Here is a 15539-nt window from a genome sequence, read left to right as displayed (position 1 = left end):
TAGGTAATCATTCCTGTTGTAATCTTCCTCATACTAGTGATTTAAGTTTCTTTGGGTAAACTTATGTCCTCAATTTATTCTCTCTGTAAACTTAGTTTTCCAATAAAAACAAAGGGGACTTCCCTGGTGGTCCGGTGGTTAAGACTCTTAAAAAAAAAAAAAAAAAAGACTCTGCACTCCCAATGCAGGGGGCACCGGTTAGATCTCCGGGTTCTATCTCTGGTCAGGAAACTAAGATCCCGCATGGTGCACGGTGCAGCCAAAACAAAGTATGAATCCTGGCATACAGGAAATCTTAAAGGACAGCAACTCTGTAGACAAGATCTATACCATTAAAACGACATAAAGGGGACTTCCCTGGTGGCACGGTGGTTAGGAGTCCACCTGCCAATGCAGGGGACACGGGCTCGAGCTCTGGTCCAGAAAGATCCCGCATGCCGTGAAGCAACTAAGCCCATGTGTCACAACTACCGAGCCCACACAACAAGAGAAGCCACCACAATGAGAAGCCTGCGCACGGCAACGAAGAGTAGCCCCCCCCGTCGCGACAACTAGAGAAAGCCCACGCACAGCAAGGAAGACCCAACACAGCCATACACATACACATACATACATACATAAATAGAGTATTAAAAAAAAAGACATAAACGATGTGTAAGACCAAGAAGCTGATGGCTGTACATGGCACAACTGAAATCAGGAAGCAAAACATGGTCTATGGAGCACAGTGCTACTGGGAAAACAAGCTTTCCTCCCGACTCAACTACAGACCCGCTGGATTTTAACCCGTGTGGACCTTATTTTAATAAGTAAAACATGCCACCTGCCATCCATAATTTCAAAAGGAAAGTAAAACTGAAAATTACAAAAATGCCAAAAATTACACAAACGGACCAACGTTTTAGACAATTAAGCGTGGTTCTATTCTCAAGCCTGATGCTCCATCAACACTACTGCATTTAGTTACTTAGGGCAACTTTATTATGGAGGAGAGGGAGAAGAAACATTTTTGTAGGGTTCAAAAAAGTAATGTTGAAAACACTCCCCTATGGAGGCATTTGCTGCAGAATCCTACAGACTGAGATTACACACAGTAGACCGGTCAATTTTGCTTAGCACCAAGCTGTTTTAATATCCTCATAAACTTAACATAGCCTCCCCACTCCCCCTCCCCGCTATTTAATCAAGACTTTCCTCTCTCCAAAGCAACCCCAGTTGATACATCAAGTGCTGCACGATATTGTATTAAGGTACTAGAATATTTGAGGGAAAATAAAAAACTGGCAATTCGACAGGAAGCTTTTTAATGATGCAAGAGAACTTAAGGACAGAATAAATTTAACATACATTCCCTGTTTAACTTCTTTTGCCACCTAAAGGGGACCTGGAATTTTAACTTTCCTATTTGATGTAAACTCAAAGAAAGCAGGAAGACGCAACATATGCGAATGTTTACTTATTGCTGAACTCAGGGCTGCAGGAAGTCAGCTACTAAAAAGTAGTTACATTACGCGTAGATATTTATAAACCAACTGCAACTAGTGACCCAGGATTTAATTACAACATCATCCCTCATATTTCAGCATATGGGCAAAATACCAGTGGAGTCAAGAATAAATTCATTCTGCCCTACTGGCGCTTTAGATCGGGTTGCACAATCCCGGGGCAAAACTGCCTTCGCCTAGCCCTAAAAGCATCAGGTACTAAATACCGTAGTAAGTTAGCGTCAGAACGTTTTAAAGCGAGACGGAAACTCAAGAGTTGCCTGAACCAATTTAGCCAGCCCATAATCCCGAATTCAGGAATCTGTCACGTCACTTGAGATCATAATGAAATTAAGTTTTGATCCCTTTGAGATCTCTTAGCGCACAAAGTCAGGCTCCTATCACTGCGAGAGGAATCCGACCCTGGCTCGAGAAAACCTTGTGGAACTCGTGTCCTTTCCGCCCACCGGGGGGCGGGGGGGGGCGCACCGGTCGGGTCGGGCGAGGAGCCCGGGCGCCAGTTTGGGGGCGCAGTGGGGCTCGGCGGGGGCGGCGAGCGCGCATCCCCCCGCCCGCTCAGGCGGCGTCGAGGCGCGAGCAGCTCAGCCAGCCTTGCAGAGGGAGCTCTCGGCAGCTCTGGGGTCCCTCTACTCGCAGCCGCAGCAGCGCCGCCTGCGCCACTCGGTGGAGACGGAGACCAGCGGCGGCGACGCGCGGACTGGGAGCGACCGCGGAGCAGCCGGGCGGCGGGGGACGCTCGCAAGGCCGCAGGGTAGGTTCCGGGACTGGGCAGGCTGGAGGATGGGCAGCCCGAGAGGCGTCGGCAAGAGCCCGACACCCATACTGCATGGAGACCTGGCTGCGCGCGCGGTGGCTGGGTGTCGACACTTGAGCGAGGCGGGCGCGGAAGCCGGGGAGCGGAGATCGCCTCTCGGCTGAGGCCACCCATGACGGGAGGGGCGGAGGGCAGAGGGCGGGCCGCGGCCGGGTGATCGGTCGGGCCAAGAGCTGGCCTCGAGGGCAGAGACAAAGGAAGGAAAATGGAGTCGCCAGCGCGCGGGCCTCTGTCGGTGCCACCGCCGGAGGCCTAGCGCGCCGTAGGAGGGAGGCCTAGCGAGCCAGCGAGCGGGCGGACGGGGTGGGGGGGGGGGGCGGCCGGGCCGCGGCGGCGACGGGCAATGGCGGCAGCCGCGCCGCAGCAGGGACGGTAGAGGGAGACAAACACCCCCCGGCGGCGGCGCTGGCGCCGGGCTACAGCCAGCGCCGACCGGAGCGGCCCCATCGTGACACCTAGAGGCGGCCCGCGAAACCTCCTCCACCCGGGGCCCCCTTACCTCCGCGCCACACCCCCCGCAGCGCTCGCTCCGCCGCCGCTCCACCGCTCCGGCCACCCGGCGTCCCCAGCCAGCTCCGCGCACCCGCACCGGCTACCGCCACCGCCGCTGCCGCCAAAGAAGCAGCTCCGCGCACGGTTTAATCGCTCCACAGACTCGGACACAAAATGGCGGCGGCGCGGTGCAGTGCGCCTGCGTCGGCGCTGCCGGGGCCGCGGGTGCTGATAAGGGAAGAGACGGGTGGGGGGGCCGGTCGGGCGACGAGTGGAGGGCGGGGGAGGAAAGGTGAGGGGAGGGGTTCGCGCAGGGCAGCATGGGAGGCGGCCCCGGGCGCCAACTTTCAAAAGCGGGCGCGATGGCGTCACGGGACGCGCTGCGGGTCGCGTCACGCCGCACGCGCCCTAGACCGGTCGCGCGTGGGTTCTTAGGGAGGCCGAGGTCCGGGTTCCCGCTGGGTGGGGCTTCCTGGGCGGAGGCAGTCGCCTCTGGGCGGTCCAGGATCCCGGCCCGGTTGACCTGGTTCCTTAGCTGCAGTCACCCGCTCTGAATCCGTAAGGGAGGGGGTTGGGGGGGAGGGTGTTTGGAGGAAGCGCGCGCGGGGCTAGGCGGTGGGGCTGAGGCGGTTCTTAGGCGGGGCCCCGCCCCAGTCTCCTCCCTAGCAGGGCCGGACCCGCCCTCCGAGCGCAGCTCCGCAGCCCGCCACCGGGTAAGGCCGGGCGGGTCCCTTCTCATTCCCGGCTCCTCAGAAACAATCCAGCGCCTGCGAGCCACGGCAAGCAGGGTTGTCCTTGCCCCGCGGTTTTGGGGGATCTCTCCCCCCCTACAAGAGGGCCTCCTAATACCGGGTGTGAGAGAAGAGGGCGAGGGCTTTCTGGTGTGCCCAGGCCATCTCAGCCCGGAGAGGCCAGAAGAAGGCCAGACTTGATGCTTTTATACGATCATAGCAGTCTTCTGCTAAAAGGACTTTCTGTATTTGGAGCGGCGTAATTGTGTATTTTAAAACGTACATTTCTTGTTTTTGCCCGAGAGCTGTTGAGCTCTTTGTGGGCGGGGTCCTTCAACCCCTCACAGTGCGGTCGCCCCTCCCCCTCCCTGAGATGCACCTGCGGACTCTACCCAACCAGCGGTAAAATTCCCTGAAGACTGACTGGAAGATGTTCTGGTGGCTCAGGGAGGAGAGTCTTTGATACTTATGGTAATCTGACTCAGGACTGTATTCTCAACTCCCTTACCTTAGATTACGAAGAACAAACGGACCCAGCGTCAAGTGGGCAGCTTCTGCTCCATTGAGCTGACTGTTCCATTATGAGAATGTTAGCCCAATGTTGACAGATATTTTGTTCTTTTTCTTTTTAAAGGAAATCTGGGGGGGGGGGGTTGTGTGTAAAATCTCCAGGTGTTGGCAACTAAATCAGATGTTTTAAAACTGCATGAGCTGATTAAGCCGCACGTGGGGGCTGTCAGTTTATAAGACCTCTGACTTGGAGGAAAGAGTGAAGAGAAGTTCCAAGGCCAAATCCTAGGCACTCCAGCATTTAGAGATAGGGTAATGGAGAAGGAGACTGCGAAGGAACAGCCAGGAAGACAGAAGGAAGTCCACAGTGTTGAATTTGGAATCCAAGGGCAGAGAAGGATTCAGGTAGGAGGGGAATGGTCAACTGTGTTTAGTGCTGCTGAGGGGTAAACTTGGGCCAGAAACATGGCTATATTGAATTGGTCACCTTGGAAGACGAGATTATCATTGGTGACTTTGGCTTGATTCATGTTGGTAAATCAGAGGTGTGGACCTGACTAGAATGGGTTGAAGAGTGAACAGGAAAGTGAGGAAATAAAGACAGGACACATAGGCAACATGAGAGAAGCTTAGCTGCGAAGGGAGCAAAGAAATTCAGGGATAAATGTGGAAGGATATGGGGATAAGGGAGGATGAAAGAATTCTAGAGCATGTTCTAAAAGATGAAAGGGTTCTAGAGCATGTTTATTTGTCATTGGGAGTGTGATACAGGAGAGCGAAGCCTTGCTTGACTTTTTTTTTTTTTTTTCTGCGCCACAGGGCTTGCAGGATCTTAGTTCCCTGACCAGGGATCGAACCCAGGCCCACAGGAGTGAAAGCGCTTAACCACTGGCCTGCCAGGGAATTCACTTGCTTGACTTAAAGCGGGGTGAAGTTCATGGGAGGATATAAGGAAACTGGGAGGATTGACCCTGGATAGAAACAGGATGCTTCCACTGTGGGAATTAGGGTAACAAGGGTGAAGATGGGTGCAAATGCAGGGGAGAGAGAAAGCAAGCTTGCAGTTTTCCTAGTGGGACTGCCTTGGTGGTATGGGGTACCCATTTGAAGTTTGTGATCATGAGTTTAAAGTTAAACCAGTTGGCCCAGTGTGCGGTTTTTCTCTAAGCAACATTCAGCTGCTTGGGTACAGACATGAAGAAAAGGGATAATTTGGTTTCTCAGCACCAACACCCAAGTTTTCTGATTTCTAGTAATAGGTACTTGCCTTATGAGATTATTTACTATTCTAGAAATGTGTGAAGTATCTGGAAAATTTACATGTGATCCCTTTTTCTAGAAACCAAATTATTCCAGTAGTCTCTTATGTACACCTGAGGACTCAAGCATAAAGAAAAGGCAAACTTAGAGAAAAATTACCAGACACCTCTGGAATATTTGCATTTTTTTCAGCCCTCCACTCCAAACAGCTCCTGGTATACTTAGGAACTATGTACTGGCAACAAAGCTGACTTACACTTTAATGCTTAGCTTCTTTTCCTTCTGGTACCTTTAATAATCTTACTAATTCGCTTTCTCTAAGACCTTGCTCAAACCATCTTATCTTTAAGCTTCAAGAGTGTCTTCTAGTACTTCCCTGGTGGCGCAGCAGTTAAGAATCTGCCTGCCAATGCAGGGACATGGGTTTAAGCCTTGGTCCGGGAAGATCCTACATGCCGCGGAGCAGCTAAGCCCGTGCACCACAACTACTGAGCCTGCGCTCTAGAGCCCGCGAGCCACAACTACTGAAGCCGGTACACCTAGAGCCCGTGCTCCGCAACAAAAAGAAGCCAGCGCAATGGGAAGCCCATGCACCACAATGAAGAATAGCGCCCGCTCGCTGCAACTAGAGGAAGCCCGCGTGCAGCAACAAATGCCCAACGCAGCCAAAAATAAATAAATAAATTTATTTTTAAAAAAAAGAATGTCTTCTTTATGTTTATTTTTTTTTTCTTACTAGTCATCCATTTTATCCACATCAGTGTATACATGTCAATCCCAATCTCCCAATTCACCACCCCACAACCTCCCCCCCACACCCACTTTCCCCCCTTGGTGTCCATATGTTTTTTCTCTACTTCTGTGTCTCAATTTCTGCTCGGCAAACCAGTTCATCTGTACCATTTTCTAGGTTCCACATATATGCATTAATATATGATATTTATTTTTCTCTTTCTGACTTAACTTCACTCAGTATGACAGTCTCTAGATCCATCCACATCTCTACAAATGACCCAATTTCGTTCCTTTTTATGGCTGAGTAATATTCCATTGTTTCTATGTACCACATCTTCTTTATCCATTCATCTGTCGATGGGCATTTAGGTTGCTTCCATGACCTGGCTATGGTAAATAGTGCTGCAATGAACATTGGGGTGCATGTGTCTTTTTGAATTATGGTTTTCTCAGGGTATATGCCCAGTAGTAGGATTGCTGGGTCATATGGTAATTCTATTTTTAGTTCTTTAAGGAAACTCCATACTGTTCTCCATAGTGGCTGTTATCAACTTACATTCCCATCAACAGTGCAAGAGGGTTCCCTTTTCTCCACACCTCTAAAGCATTCATGTGTTTAAATATAAGGCAATGTATTTATTTATTGATTTATTTAGTTTGGCTGCACCCAGTCTTAGTTGCGGCATGCAGGATCCTTTTTAGTTGCGGCATGCGGACTCTTAGTTGTGGCATGCATACAGGATCTAGTTCCCCAACCAGGGATGAAATCCGGGCCCCGTGCATTGGGAGCACAGAGTCTTACCCACTGGACCACCAAAGAAGTCCAAGGCAATGCATTTAGATGGCAAAAACCCTCAATTGTATTTACAATTATATTTACAACTGCTAAGGTCTGAATATGTGTCCTCCCCAAAATTCGTATGTTGAAATCCTAATGCTAGATGTGATGGTATTAGTAAGTGGGGCCTTTGGGAGGTGCTTAAGTCCTGAGGGCAGAACCCTCATAAATGGGGCTAGTGCCTTATAAAAGAAGTTTCATAGAGCTCCTAGCCCCTTCCACCATGTGAGGACATGGCAAGAAGTCACAGCTATGAACCAGGAAAAGGGCCTTCACCAGAATATGACCATGTTGGTGCCTTGACCTCAGATTTTCCAGCCTCCAGAACTGTGAACAGTAAACATCTGCTGTTTATAAGCCACCCAGTCAGTGGTACTTTGTTACATGAGCCTGAATGGACTAAGACAACTACTATATTTATATTATATCAACTATAATTACAACTATATGACCTCTGAGGCATCAGTTAGAAACCAGGAATGGGGTCCAAGTGGCCTTGGAGCCTGCTCTCTGAATACAAAAATTCCCATATGCTGCTCTTACATGGCTGAGAAAATGCTGAGGATCACTAGGAAGGAACAAAAGGAAATGTTTTCTTCTTGCAGGAAATGGTGATGTGTCCTACTTCATGAAATTGGCCCCAAAGACCAAGGAATGGAAAGCCAAACCAACAGGATAGGCTGTTTCATGCTGGATAGAAACAAGGTGAGAAGGAAAAGTAATATGATGAGAGCCTGTGGAACAGTTGGGATGATAAAAATAAGGACAGGTTTGTTCCCTGCAGTACTATCCCAGACTGCGTCACCAACGAGAACTGCTGTGACTTAAAAGCACCAAGTGATTTAAGGAAGTGTTCTTCCCATGGACTATCTCAGGTTTGTAGTCCACAGAAGTTCAGGGCATTATCAGCAGAAGGCTGTCAGCTTACCACATGGCACTGGTGAAGTCACCACGTTCTAGGATCTGGCCCTCAGCCTCAAGAGTGGATTCCTTCCTTAGGGACTCATCAGGTGCCCAGGAGCTTGATGGATAAGCCAAGTGACTAAACTGGGAAGCGGACTGGTGCTCACATGCTGGCAAAAGGCATATTCTCTCCCTATAGGAGAGCCTCCTGGGAAGCCATATTACTAGAAAGCTTTGGTAAGCAGTTCCTTAGGTTGAGATGTAATTTATATAACTTTAATGTTTAATATCATCCTCTGTGATGCTGGAGTCAGATTGTCTGCCATTTGAATCTTGTCTTGGCTCCTTATTAGCTGTGTGATCTTGGGTGAATTAGTAACGACTCAACTGCAGGTTTCTTCTCCATAAGATAGGATGATAATTGTACTTTACTAAGGATTGAATGAGAAAATGCAAGTAAAACTTTAGGCATAGTTCTAGGCAGCAGTAATCATACAATAAATGTAAACTGTCATTATTATTTCTTTTATTTTTATGCTTCTTAGTAACCTACCCTCACTCCCAAATCTACCTTCTGATGGACATGGTCTTTCTAGATTAATTAATAGAATTACTGACTAAGCGTTCCTTGGCCTGGAAGCCATTCTTTCCAAGAAAAGTGTACTTTGTGCTGTAATTCTCAGGAGAACAATGCTATTTCCAACATCTTCCTTAGCTCCCACTATTGCCCCCAGGTAAAGCTTGCAATAATCTTGATCATTTATGTGTTTTTTGGAACTCATTAAGCAAGAGAATCAACAAATGGAGGAGAGATGTGTGATTTTCTAAGTAACAATGGGCAAGACACTTCCTGCCCACTTTGGGGGTAAGACATAAAGCTACACCTGAACACTCCCATTTCTCTGTGTCTGTTGAGGACATGTGTGAGATATATTCCAATTCAGCAAAGATTTATTGAGTACCAGCTATGTTCAGCTCCCTTTCTAGGCACTGGGGATACAAAGATGACCCAAGATGTGTTTCCTGCCCTTAAACTCAAAATTTAGAAAACAAAACCAAAAAACATTTAATGCGTTGTTATAATGAGAAGAAATGAACTCATAGATAAAGGAGCAAATCATTCCCCAGGAGTATCTCATTTCAATTGGGTGTCAAAGGATCAGAAGGCATTAACGAGGCAAAGGTGTGTAAGGTGACGAGCCATAATCAAGGACATAAAAGGGTAGAAGAGTGTTGGGGGGACAGCAAGTCATCCCATACTTTTGAACTAGGGTGTAGTGATACTAAACCTTATGTTTGGAAAGCTTTCAATGTCAGCTGCCAAGGCAAACCGCTTTCTCCTAAATTTTAAAGACCTGCCCTTCTACATCATCTCCTACCCAGACCACAGGAATTTTTTTCCATATTGATGTCTGCTTTCTTCAGACCCCTGTAAAAACCCTGTTTATTTTTTACCTCTCAGCTCAAACTACTGCTCTCTAAAGTCTAAAGAAGGACTTTGCTTGGGCCTACATCTCACATTTGAGAAGTAGGTCACTTTTGTTCTCTGTGCTCTTACCTGCATTTTTCAGGTATGCATTGATCACCCTTAAATATTTCATCTAATTTGTACACTTTTCACTTTGCAAAACCTTCATGCCTGCTCTTTCAACTGATGTTCACAGTTCTTTTTGAAGAGCCAGCCACAGTTTTGTCCTAAGCTCTAGAAATGAAGTGACTTGCTCAGAGTCGTCCAGTAACTTCGCAAAACCAGAATGAGTACTCAGATCTTCCAGCCCCACCCTCTCTCTTCCTGTTCTTTCACTGGCTGCTCAGGGCTCCTCACTGTTAGGTAGCGTTTCCATTTTTATAGGGATCCTCTGGACATGATGCTTTAGCTCAGGGGCTGCTTGGGAGGGGGAAGAGGAAGGTAGGTCTATCAGGCAGGCTCTGGCCCTCTCTGCTCCCTCATTTTCTCCCCCTTCTCCTAATTTTATGTGATTTGTTTAAGGGTAAAAAGGTGTCTGCCCTTTAATGCAAGTTGGACACTATTGCCTTAACCCAAAGGAAGAGTTTTTTTTTTTTTTTTTGCGGTATGCGGGCCTCTCACTGTTGTGGTCTCTCCCGTTGCGGAGCACAGGCTCTGGACACGCAGGCTCAGCGGCCATGGCTCACGGGCCCAGCCGCTCTGCGGCATGTGGGATCTTCCCGGACAGGGCATGAACCCGTGTCCCCTGCATCGGCAGGCGGACTCTCAACCACTGCGCCACCAGGGAAGCCCCGGAAGAGCTTTTTTTAAAAAACATAATTTTATTTTAGTTTATTATTTATTTATTTTGGGGGTGCACACCACGCAGCTAGGATCTTAGTTCTCTGACAAGGGATTGAACCTGCACCCTCTGCATTGGAAGCGCTGAGTCTTAACCATTGGACTGCCTGGGAAGTCCGAGGAAGGGCTTTAATGGAGGAAATTCCAGCCACTTGAAAAGCAGATAACAGAGGTATTTGGAATCATGACTTATTAATCTGTAACCTGAATAACTGCTCGATGCCCAGGTCTATGCTCAAGGCTAGGGTAATACTGGAGAAAGATGATGTCCCTAGTCCTCAAGGGCCTTATGTTTTGTCTTATATTAGTCTGGAGACACTAAACCTCATGAGCATTAGTAGGTAAAAGTCAAGGATGGAGAAGCAAGTAAAAGGCATGAGCTGCATGTGTGGGAGGAACAGATTGGTCACTGGATATCAGTAAAGCAAGGAGGACTCTCAAAGTTCTGCCTCTAGCCTACACCCTTCTTTTCTTGCCCAGCTCTATGTATCTAGCTTCTTTCTGGACACTTCCTCCTGGATGGCTCCCAGTCCACCCTTATGAGCCTTGTCACTCTCCTCCCAATTTGCTTCTCTAGGGTTCCCCCTTTTCAGTGAAGGATGCCACAACCCATCCACCACACAGGCCAGGAACCTGAGCTTCATTTTCTCATCTCCCACATCCCATCAATCTCCAAATCCTGTCCATTCTACCTTCAGAACATCCCTTCACTCTAACCTCTCTATCTCCACTGCCTCCAACCTGGCTCAGGCACTGTCACTCTGACCACAGCCGCAGACTCCTCACTGCTCCCTGCTTCCTCCCTCCACACAACTGCCAAAGCAACCTTTCCAAAGCACAGATGTGATCACAAAATTCCCCTGCTTCAAGCCCATGGATGACTCCACAGTGTTCTGGGGGTAAATCCCAAACTCCTCAGCCACTCAACAAGCCCCTTTCTAACTGCCCCCTCTGGCCCCTGTGGATGCAACTTGCTTGCCGCCTCCACTGGTCTGATCTCAGTTCTCCTTCCCTATATTGTCCCCTGCTCAGGCTTCCATTCCACTCCTTATTTGAGATCCCCGTGGTAAAAGTGCATTTTTTTTTTTTTTTTTGTGGTACGTGGGCCTCTCACTGTTGTGGCCTCTCCCGTTGTGGAGCACAGGCCCAACGGCCATGGCTCACAGGCCCAGCCGCTCCGCGGCATGTGGGATCTTCCCGGACTGGGGCATGAACCCGCGTCCCCTGCATTGGCAGGCGGACTCTCAACCACTGCGCCACCAGGAAAGCCCAAGAGTGCATTTAAAAAAGATTAATTTATGTTTTGGCTGCATTGGGTCTTCGTTGCTGTGCACAGGCTTTCTCTTGTTGCAGCGAGGGGCTACTCTCTGTTGCGGTGTGCGAGCTTCTCATCATGGTGGCTTCTCTTGCTGCGGAGCACGGGCTCTAGGCGCGTGGGCTTCAGTAGTTGTGGCTCGCGTACTCTAGAGCACAGGCTCAGTAGTTATGGCGCACGGGCTTAGTTGCTCCACGGCATGTGGGGTCTTCCTGGACAAGGGCTTGAACCATGTCCCCGAGCATTGGCAGGCAGATTCTTAACCATTGTGCTACCAGGGAAGTCCCAGTAAAAGTGCATTCTGAAGAGCTATGTTTCATGGGGGACTCTGGGGAGTATTTTGAGTATCCAGGCTTTTTCTGCATTAAACATACACTGTCCTTTCATGTTCAAAATGTTTTCAGATCGTGTTAAGTTTTAGCGGTATTCATCAAAAGCTATTTCTTGACCCACTTTTGCTGGGAACAGTAAAGGCAGATGCAGCCTGATTAAATAGAGAACTGCCTGGAGCACGTGTTTAAAATACAGATTCCCTGGCCTCTGAATTTGAATCTCCATGGAAGTTCTCAGGTGAATCTTACAATCGGGTAAGTTGAGAAGACCTAACCTGATTTCATTTATAAGAAACATCCAGGGACCTCCCTGGCGGTCCAGTGGTTGAGAGTCCACGCTTCCACTGCAGGGGGTGCGGGTTCGATCCCTGGTCGGGGAACTAAGACCCACATGCTGCATGGTGCGGCCAAAAAAAAAAAAATGTCTAGAATAGGCAAATCTATAGGATCTGTGGTTACAGTAGATTAGTGGTTGCCTCGGGGTCTGGGGGCCGGGAAAGGGAAGGGGATGTAGAGGTCCCAGGGATGATACCTAAAGAGTGCCAAGTTTCTTTTGGGGTTGATGAAATCTCTAAAATTGATTGTGATGATTGTACAACTCTGAAAATATACTAAAAGCCACTACTGAATTGCACATTTTAAATGGGTGAATTGCATGGTACGTGGACTAAATCTCAATAAAGCTGTTTAAAAACAAAGCAAAACACCTGGACCGAGCTCTACAAGCAAGGCAACCAATCACCTTTCGCAGACTTGGGTGGTACCTGTTACCTAGTAGACTAGTCAGCAAATACTTACAGATGTATATATTGGAGGGTACAAAGTAAATGAGCAATTGCAATGGGGTGTGATTCCCCTAGTACTGTACTAGGGGAAATGCATGCTTCTGTGACAGGAGCCCAGTGGAAGGGAAGCTTCCTGAAGAAATTTGTGATGTCTAGGTTGAAGCCTATCAGGTAACCAGGCATTAGCAAGGCAAGATGAGGAGTGGGAAGAGTGTACCACAGAGGGGCACGCAAGCCCTGCGGGTGGTTCGGTGAGGTCCAGTGCAGACTGAGAAGTTAGGTGGCAGACGTGAGGCTGGAGAGAGGAACACACTTAAAAGCCTTTGTGAGCCAGGTTGAGGGGGCTGGAATTTTCCCTAAGAGAAACTGTAGTGGTGGGTTTATGTTTTTAGAAATCACTTTGCACCATGGAGAATGGACGGAAGAAGGGCAAGATCAGAGGCAGGGAGCCTGTGAGGGGGCAGTTTTAGTGTTTAGGAGAGAGGTCAACATGTCCTGAAACTGAGTGGTGCCAATGGGGATAAAGAGAAGCAGACAGAATTTAGAAATATTTAGGGCATTTAATTGAGAAGATTCTGATGGCTGGGAAGAGGGGACAGGGAAAGAGTCAAGGGTGAGGCCCAGTTGCATGGCTTGAGTACCTGAGTACTTTCTCCAGAAGTTCTGGAGGAGAAACAGGTTTTGAGATGTTTGATTTTGAGAATGCTGTTGAAAAGGTGTCCAGTCACCAGTTGGATATGGGGGTTGGGAGGTGAGAGAGCCGTGTGAATCACTGGCACACAGCCTCAGCGTATAGATGGAAGCCAGAGAAATGGATGAGGTGGTTCAGGGAGTGTGTTTCAAAAGAGAGGAGAAAAGGGCCTAGAATGGAATCCTGTGGAGTGATGTTTATAAGAGGATGCCTGAGGAGAAGGTGGAGGAGAAAGTTGTAAGGAGATTCAGAGGAAATAGCTACAAACGTTGGTGTTAGCATGGCAATTCATCTGCTTATTCAGCTGCTCCAAGTCAGTACTTATTGAAGACCCATATGCCCTGGGTGTCTTCAGAGATAAGTGAGACATGACCATTGACATTAAACTTAAACTGTGACCCCATTGCACACCCCATTGCAGTCTTCTGAAACAAGAGGCCCCTTCTCGCAGGTCAATGACAGTCTTATTTTCCAAATGATAGACGTTCTTCCTGAGCTGTTTGTATAGGCCCGGGAGTCCTTCCCAAGCTCACCCTTCTGTATTACGTAGGCCCAGAAGAGCCAGGTCTGGCAGCCAAGCCAAGAGCCTTCTGTCCATGGGTGATGGATGGCCTAAATAGGGCACTCCAGGGCTGTTTGGGGTTGGGGGGAGCATGTCATATGCCTAGGGTTCAGCAGATTGTACCCACACACCAGGCAGAAGCACATAAGGAAATCACCCCCGCTCTGTAGGCGAGACAAAGAAGCAGTTCTCTTCCCACGTGCCAACCCATCTGCTTCTTTGCATTTACCAACACGCCTTTTTTTTTTTCTTTCTTTTTTTTTTGGTTCTCTGCAGCTTTGACTACATGAGGAAGAAGAGTGGGAGACTGGAGGAAAGGTAAGGTTGGAGGAGGGCAAAAGGAAACGAGGGGAGTCGGGGGAGCCTCCAGGGACCACCAACACAATAAATTGTATCCTGGACTACCTCAGCCTGGTCCTTTTGCAGTGCATGCTTATTAGTTTCTTCCGGGGAGACCCCCAACGATGGTGGCCAAGGCATGGCTGTGGCCTTGATGGACCTGATTGATGGGGTGCTTCTCAGTGTGTCACAGAACTTGGAGGCCCACTTCCTTCTGTCCCCTCAGGTGGCTGGCACAGGCTCCACAGGACGGCTGGGGCAGGCTTTCCCTGCTCTGGTGCATTTGACTCCCGATGGTGTCATCAACCTCCCATCACTGGAGACAGCAGGCTCTCAACTGTCCAGAGTCGCGGGAGTGAGTGCCTCCCCAGACCTGTGTGACAGCAGGGTAGGAGATAGGAGGTGTGCTGGGAGCAGCTTTGCCCTGTGGGAAGACCTATGTGAGGCTATGTGTATTAGGGGAGGGCAAGGTGTACAGGAGGGAGGACAAGGGCTCTCCCTGCCCCGCACCATCTCACAGACATGGGCCTGAGCCAGGGTATAGGAGGCCATCCAGCCTGACTTCAAGTCACTGATGGAGAGGGGTTGAGTGGCTGTTCTGGGGTTGGTTCACACTGCTCTGAGCTGGGTAGGGTTAGTGGGGCAAAGGCCCGAGGCTCTTTTTGTCTTGGCCTTGATAGTCCTTCGGCTGTACCTCATAGTGCCCTAATTCTAGCTCCTGCACCCTCTGACCTTCATATCCACCCTCACCTAGAGCTGAATACGAGGCTCGGGATTCAGGACTCTCCTTGTAGAGGACAGAGTTAGGTACCTTATCCCTTCCCAGAATTGGAATGCAGAGATGTAGAGCCACTCAGATTTCCAGTGACAGTCCCAGTTGACCCCTGGCTGGGATATTTTCCCATCCTACATTTCTTGCCCAGGCCCTGTCTTCTCCTGTGGGTAAAGCCATGAACTTGTGCTAGTCCAGTCACCCCCGCCTGCACTTTCACAGGACATGGTCAGCCAGTGTTCACTTCCTCTTTGCCCACCACACAGGCCACACTTTGGATGTCAGTGGACAGTCCTGCCCTACTAGGGGACCTCTCGTGGGGCCTCAGGCCTGAGGGGCTCCTAGGGGTGGTCCTGGGACTGCAGCCCTGATGCAGGGGCCCCTGCGGCAGGCCCAGGCTGTGGCCAGCTTTGGGTACTGGCTTGGTCTCTATCGTTTGTTTGCCTTCCCCTCCCCTACCACTCCAGCCGACCACCCCAAAACTGAGCTACACTATCCCTCCCATGCCACCCGTCACAGTCACGGAGGGAGCACAGCGCTGCGCCGATGCGCTGAGGGCTGTCAGCCTGCCCCCACCCAACTGGAATGAGCCACCTGCATCCACACACAGGTGTTTCCTGTGCTCCTTCCTGTTACCGTTTTTTTTT

General features: G+C 49.4%; 1 protein-coding gene across 1 annotated transcript in view; it reads right to left on the bottom strand.

Moving 5' to 3' along the window:
• The window catches only part of CTCF (CCCTC-binding factor), a 47886-nt gene extending 44869 nt beyond the window's left edge, over positions 1 to 3017 (bottom strand). The window contains exon 1 of the transcript XR_010657729.1: positions 2819 to 3017. The gene's annotated coding sequence lies outside the window, so the exon portion shown is untranslated. The remainder of the gene's footprint in view (positions 1 to 2818) is intronic.
• Positions 3018 to 15539: the final 12522 nt, after the last annotated feature.

This window comes from Phocoena phocoena, chromosome 20 (genome assembly GCF_963924675.1).
Source record: "Phocoena phocoena chromosome 20, mPhoPho1.1, whole genome shotgun sequence".
Lineage (NCBI taxonomy): Eukaryota > Metazoa > Chordata > Mammalia > Artiodactyla > Phocoenidae > Phocoena > Phocoena phocoena.
The sequence above is the reverse complement of the archived record's forward strand: the minus strand, read 5'-3'. Positions and strand labels throughout refer to the sequence as shown.